The sequence below is a fragment of the Rhipicephalus microplus genome, chromosome 5 (assembly GCF_043290135.1).
Source record: "Rhipicephalus microplus isolate Deutch F79 chromosome 5, USDA_Rmic, whole genome shotgun sequence".
Classification (NCBI taxonomy): domain Eukaryota; kingdom Metazoa; phylum Arthropoda; class Arachnida; order Ixodida; family Ixodidae; genus Rhipicephalus; species Rhipicephalus microplus.
In genome coordinates this window covers 129,270,956-129,278,449 of record NC_134704.1, presented here as the reverse complement: position 1 = coordinate 129,278,449, position 7,494 = coordinate 129,270,956, and the positions used below count along the sequence as shown (strand labels likewise).

The 7,494-nt window shown below is 42.8% G+C and overlaps 1 non-coding gene across 1 annotated transcript; it reads left to right on the top strand.

Moving 5' to 3' along the window:
* Window positions 1-4,813: 4,813 nt before the first annotated feature.
* TRNAK-CUU (transfer RNA lysine (anticodon CUU)) lies at window positions 4,814-4,886 on the top strand. The gene has a single exon. It is a non-coding gene; the product is annotated as a tRNA-Lys (tRNA).
* The last annotated feature ends 2,608 nt before the right edge of the window (window positions 4,887-7,494 follow it).

Below are 7,494 nucleotides of genomic sequence, written 5' to 3'. Positions count from 1 at the left end.
CTGGCATTAAAAGAGAGAGGGATGATTTAATAGAAAGCACAGAGCCAAGTATAAATCAGGCGCCTATGAAAAGTTGTGATCTGGTTTAGAGAAAATTAACCATAAAGACTAAGCCAAATGTGTGGTTGATCCCTCTTCAAGGAATCGGTCTAACACGAAAATTAAACTTGGCTTCACAGAAGTCATTGAGCGTTTTTTTTTTCGATTATTGTTCCGCTACAAGAGTGACGGAATGAATGTTATAGCAACAAATTACGAAATCACGCGAAAAATGACAAACAGCTCAAAACTTTCACCACACAGCTCACGCGTAAATTACGCTATAAATGAGCTTACATGATACGTAATAGCTTAACTTTCACAGCTGGACACTTGAAGCGCACTATTGAAACAGAAAGACTCACCAAACGAATGCCCAATTATACACAGGACAGGTGCGAGCAACCGTGACAATTCATGCTTCTTCAGGTGTGAGGAGCGTGCTACTTTTGTAGTCGCGGCCGCGGCAGCGAGCGAAGTGACCTTTGTGCTCTCCACAGTCACGAGTCTGGTAAGCGCGTGCGCAAGAGACTCCACACTCCGTGGAGGCGGCGCTGATCTAAACACTAGAGGCGGCGACCTTGAGAGTGCGCCCAAAGCTACGCGAATTGTTCACGCCATCTGGCTACTGATGTGAAATATGCACTGAAGGTACGAAACTCCGAGGACCGCCAAACAGTTTATGGTGCAATGAAAGGCTTGGGTTAGCTGTTGCAACCACATACGCTTGTTGTCGTAGTGGTTAATGCCGCACACAGTTCGAGATGTGATCACTGGTTCGACGCTGCGCGACAGTTTTTTCTCGCTTTTTCTTCGCCATCTGTTCAGTTACACTTTGAAACGTCATACCCGTGGCATACATACGTGAGAGAAGCCATGGTGAACCCCGGCATAAAACACTTTCGTGCTGAAAAGCCACTCAAGGGCTCGCTGCAGACGGCTAACAAGCAAACTTGAAACGTTCGGCCACATGCAGTTGTCAACGTCGCAGCCGAAGCCAAAGTGCCGCTTGAAAAGCTCCCTCCGAAAGTGGGCGTTGCGCCCCGTGAGCGCCTTGCCATCATTATTCGTTGACGCTGTTTGGCTCGCAAAACCACTTCCTCGGCTCATCTTTGTCACTTTATTCGGCTTGAAAGGCTGTCGGATTTTCGGTGAGCTGTTGCTGCTTGTGCTTCACCACCCGGCCCTGTTCTTGTGCACAGACTGCTGCATCGGCCCGACGAGCATAAATTTTCTCACAGATCAGCTGTCGGCGCTGTTCTTCGAAAGTCTTCTGCTGTTAGGGCGTTCGGACGATCCGTTTCTTCTCGTGAGGAAGTTGTAAGTTGAAACTGCTGTGCATGCACTCGACAGCATGGCTGCGAATGAATGAACGATAGCGATGCCAATGGCGCATGCATTTAGGTATGACGTAGAAAATGACGTAACTCGAGACTCCTATCGTAACTTGTGGCAAACAGTTTTCTGTTTCACCCAGCCATATAGGGCTTTCGCTGTAAATATGATCACCATATGCTTTGTGCAATTGGCTGCTGAGGGCGAAAGCACCCCCATAAATATTTTAGATCACGTGAATTTTCTTGTTTGAGACGCGAGCAAAGACCTTTAAGTAGAAAGCTGCCTGTGATGTGGAGATCATGAATGTGAAAACACATGTTATAATCTCTCTAGTAAACGAGTATTGATACTACTAACGTAGCGTGCTCTCATACACGTTTCGACACTGATCTATTCATCGGGTTGTGGGGACTTTATGATGACGCCATCACATGATGATCATTTCTCCCTTCATTCATTTTCACAATAAAGCCACCGACAGTCGCTTTTCTTTTCTCTTCGACTTTTTTGCTATTCTTGTTTAGAACGAAATGTGAATGACGTAGAGCATCATTTCTTCTATTCTGTAGGAAACCAGTATTTTCTCCCAGTGCCTCAGTGTGCACGGACGTAGCGCAATCTACCTTTCTTGTGTATTGATCATGTCTTATATAAAATAGAGCTCAACGAGCTGTTCGTTGTAGACACTGATGAAGCAATGAATCTTTGGCTTACCAAGAAGCCTTCGCTTCACCAAATATTTTCTCTGGTTGAATTAGATAGAATGAAGTGGGTTTAATAGAGTCAAACGAAGTGGTAAATGAGGTGCAATCAAGACTGTGAAGGAAGTGGGTTCATGAAATGGAAGGAGCGGTGGTAGTAAGACGGTAGGGGCCAGTTGGTTAGGATCCTCGTTAACTTATTTACAGCGCGATACCAAAAAAAAAACAGGACAGGGAAGGAGCAACAGAGTAAGAAAAGACGGAGGTGTATTTTCTTTCTCTTTCGCTCCTTCCCTGTCCTGTGTTTTTCTGGTGTTGCGCTGTAAATAAGTTCATGATGAGTGGTGGGAGTATTGGTGAGAGTAGTTAGCAGTGGCACCTACCAGATTCCGATCTACAACTAGAACGCACCCCGGGCATGGAAGTGGCGTCCAAGAGCAGCTTTGTAGTTAGAATAAAAAAAACAATGCTAAGACACGTTACCTCGAAGGTTCTACTCGCTTTCAGTGTGTCAGCATACATCGCCAGGAATGACAGACGCCGCAGCACCAACCGCAACCCTCAAAATCTTTTGGGTGTTCTCAATACGCTTTAAGTGGGCATTAACAAGCGCAAACTTTAGAGCAGGCATCCCTTGAAAGTAGGCACAGAGAAATCAGAACTTACAACTGAACACACTTCGATACATCCCAGCCCGTAGGGCACACCAGGACCAAACGTTTCAGCCCCACTGGTTAACCTTTTACACGGAGCATTCGAGTGGTAATTTCATGTTCAGGAGAATATTGATGAAATAATGTTTATAACTATATTTAGTAGTTGTTGGTTTCGTTTCAGTGTCACCTTTCACATTTGTCACGACGAGAATGTCTGGTCGTCACTGCTGGCGTCCGCAAGTGTTTCTCTCTACCGAGTCGGCTTAGACCAAGTGGTGGTTCAAAGGTGCATGGCTTCGCGAAGCCTGAGAGATGCCAAAAGGTAAAGAAAGACCGCTGACTGACTTGCATATAATTTCCCATTAAACTATCCATATTTGATCGATGCCAAATGCATGCATGTATGCATGCTTGGTTTCTCAACAAAGTTTCCATTTCACTAAGAAGCCAATTTTGATGGTTAACTCTTTTTAGATTGTTAATTATTGTGTAACAATTACTTGTCATGACACGGTGGTCACTCCCTTGCGTGCTGCGTAATAGACTAGAAAGTAGCTGCCACCGGGGCAAGAATGGCGTCGTTTTGCGAATCGAATAGAGACATTTTCAATGATCTAGGGTTATGTATTACAGGGAACCGGCGTGGTGTAGCCACTACCACTAAAGGCTGTAATTTTAGACATCCTAGAGTTGAGAAAGTCGGTAGCCTGTAGTCTTCTGTGGTGGCCGGGTATAGGTGAGGATAGTTCTATGAAGGTGCGCACATGCACAGCCTACCAGGTGCATCGGAGATTTTTTAATGCTATACAGCAGGCACCAACCATGCCCATTTCCAGCGAGAGCATGATCTTATCAGTATGTTGATAGTGGTGGTTTGTTTCAAGGAATCTTGTTTTTGGTGCCCGTGGGCGCATATTCTAAGTGTAGGTGGTCCGAGGGCTTTTGCGGTCAGCAGAGGCAACAATTTCATGATTCCACACCATCTCTGCTACCACTACATTACTAAACAGTGTGATAAGCGACGATAGAACCCCATTCACAAGAGCAGCCTACACGTCACTTTTAGCTCGTAATTTGGTGCGGCCTCTTTTCATTCCATGGTACGATCCCGCATTCAATTAGGCTGTTGAGAGAGTCGTTCCAATAGTTCAACACAAGGTTAAAAAGAAGAAGCCTGGCACTTCCGATTGTTATCTAACCATAAACTTGTTAGCATACACAAGCAAACTTCATGGTCTCCCAAGTATTTCCCTATAGCTGAATATTTATTAGATGCCTGAAAACTATTAGATTTGCTGAAAAAAGTCTTGCGCAGCAAGACGCAAAAGTGACTGCTACGGAAGAAGGGGCACAGAAATTCTGCATCAAGAAGGGGACCAGTTTCCCAGGCTGGAGAGGTACCAGCCCTGGTCAGCGCCAACATTAACAACGGCTATAGCTACTCCAGGCAATATATTTATGAAAACGGTATAAATACCTGGCGTCTTAGAAATGATGTATGTAGATTTTTTATAGAACTTGTATAATTGAACCATATGCGCAAAGATAATAAACGTTTAACGCAGCACTCCCGCACGCACACACACACACACACACACACACACACACACACATATATATATATATATATATATATATATATATATATATATATATATATATATATATATATATATATATATATATATATATATATATATATATATATATATATATTAATGAGATATAACAGACAGTAATGACAAGGAATGTACAGGGGAAGTTATTAAAATCAATGGAATGTAAATAAGAAGAAAGAAAAGTGGATGAAAAAACACGGAAAAACGAGCCCTTAGGTATACACTTCTTTCCCTTATTTCAATGAACGAGGGTCTCGTACTGGCCGACTTGGTGTGTTTAGGTTGTATAAGAGGGACAATTAATCAGCTGCCCGCTCATATTAAGTTCACGTGCTACGTGACGCCAAACATGCGCATAAGAGTGTTTTCACACTCGTTGTTTGGCTTATAGATGGCGCTGACTGTCGCTCCTACTTCTAAATTCACAGATAAACCCAAAAAAGTGGATGGAGGGAGGGCCGCTGTGATAGCTCAGTGGTTAGAGCATCGAACGCTTAATTCGAAGGTCGTAGGTTCGATTCCTGCTCACAGTTGGTAATTTTTTCATCCACTTTTCTTTCTTCTTATTTACATTCCATTGGTTTTAATAACTTCCCCTGTACATTCCTTGTCATTACTGTCTGTTATATCTCCTTAATATTGTGTTAAAAACACGGAAAAACGAGCCCTTAGGTATACACTTCTTTCCCTTATTTCATTGAACGAGGGTCTCGTACTGGCAGACTTGGTGTGTTTAGGTTGTATAAGAGGGACAATTATTCAGCTGCCCGCTCATATTAGGTTCACGTGCTACGTGACGCCAAACATGCGCATAAGAGTGTTTTCACACTCGTTGTTTGGCTTATAGACGGCGCTGACTGTCGCTCCTACTTCTAAATTCACAGATAAACCCAAAAAAGTGGATGGAGGGAGGGCCGCTATGATAGCTCAGTGAAGTTCTCCCGGACAGGACGTATGTTCTGGTCAAGATGTCTGTAAGCCATAGTGGTCTGCCAGATGCTGTGAAGGCTAATTAACATAACCATGCATATTATTACTAACTATAGACCAATATCACTGACTTCCTACTCTTGTAAACTACTAGAGCATATAATTACTAACTATAGACCAATATCACTGACTTCCTACTCTTGTAAACTACTAGAGCATATAATTTATAAACACATCATGGAGCATTTAGAACAACACAACCTATTATCTCAGTTTCAGCATGGATTCAGGAGTGGTTTCAGCACGGTTACGCAATTAACAGAATTCGTTCACGACATTTCTTGTTCACTTGATTCCGGAGAGCAGGTCGACGCCATTTTCATCAATTTTTCCAAAGCATTCGACACGGTATCTCACACTAAACTGATATGCAAACTAACTGCCATATTAAACAACCCTGCCTTGGTCAAGTGGATAGAAAACTTTCTTTCAGATCGCGCGCAATTCGTAGAATTTAATGGTTCCATATCCAGTAAATCTAACGTAACTTCTGGAGTTTGCCAGGGCTCGGTCCTTGGACCACTGCTATTTCTGATTTACATAAACGACCTGCCTGGCAACATCAATTCTAAAATCCGTTTTTATGCGGACGATTGCGTACTATATGACACCATTAGCACGCCGCAATGTCACCAAAAACTAAACGAGTCGTTTTCTAGGTTTTGCGCGTGGTGTAAAACGTGGCAGATGTCCGTAAATTTCCGCAAAACAGTATCCATGTCCTTTACTCACAAGCGTTCCCTGTCTAATTTCACGTACTCATCCGCTGACATAAACCTCCAAAGAGTTACAGAATATAAGTATCTTGGCATTATTTTCACAAGTAACCTATCCTGGTCAAAACACATCGAATATGTATGCACAAAGTCACTTAAGAAACTGGGTTATCTTCGACGCACACTCAGCCAAGCACCGAAAGACACCAAACTCCTGATGTATAAAACACTAATCCGACCGACACTCGACTACGCATGCTCCGTGTGGAACCCTTACCGAAAAGGCGAAATTAACAAAATTGAAGCCGTTCAAAAGAAAGCCATCCGATTCATCTGTCGCAGGTATGACTGCGCTTTTTCACCAACCACAGCCCTCGTATCTCTAGAGCTAACCACCTTAGCTGCCCGTCGTGAAATTGAATCACTAACCTTTTTTCACCGCATCATTCACTGTTCATATCGCCTATCATCAAACAAATATGTCACATATGCAAGCCCCACTCAGACCAGAAGCAATCACACCCTTAACGTTTCCCCGTATCATCCCCGCACAGACACGTTCAAATATAGCTTTTTTCCGCGAACAATTGAGCGTTGGAATTTGTTGCCTGGCCACGTGCGCTCTCTTGACTTGCTTACATTTGCTTCTAAAATACAACTATTGTAAACTACGTACATATACCGCTTTGTTTCCTTTCCCCCTTTGTACGAGTGCACTTTTGTACTTAGATGTGTGTATTAGGTCGATTTTATGTAACCCTTTACCATGCCGCTAAAACTGTACACTTCCTTCTATGTTGACTTTCGAATACCTGGTTTCGTCGTTACTATGTTTTCTTTCTTTCTTTTTGCTTTTGTTTCATTATTGAACTTGTTCGATGCACGGTTTTGTGCGATGTACCCACTCCTGCTATAGCCCCAAGAGGGGCTGCAGTATGTTAAAATAAATAAATAAAATAAATGTCGTATGGTATGCCGTCGTCCTCATCCACACAGAGAAAACGAATGCCATGGCTTGTAATTGGGAGATCTTTTTTCAATGTTCTTTGAAGGATGTCCCAATGAAAGACAGCGTCCCAGCAATGAATAAACACATGGTCTATTGTCTCAGGTGTTTTACAAAGTAAACAATTGGTTGTCCATGGTACATCGATTCCCTTGTCCGCTAGCCACTGCTTTACGGGGAGAGTCCCGGAATGCAATTTAAAAAAGAAAGTTTTTGCCCCTGCTTTTACTTTCATCTTTTTGACCCTCACTGAGGTGTATAAACAAGAAGAAGAACCTCCCAGCTGGCTAACAATGTTAGAGGAATTGTGCAACCTGAAAAAATTTTAATGTGAGCACTTCGGATCAAATATTGGTCCAAGTGTATTTTATCATTCATGTTTCTGTGTGAACACCTGTACAGAAGAACAGGTAATAAAGAAAAAAAAAA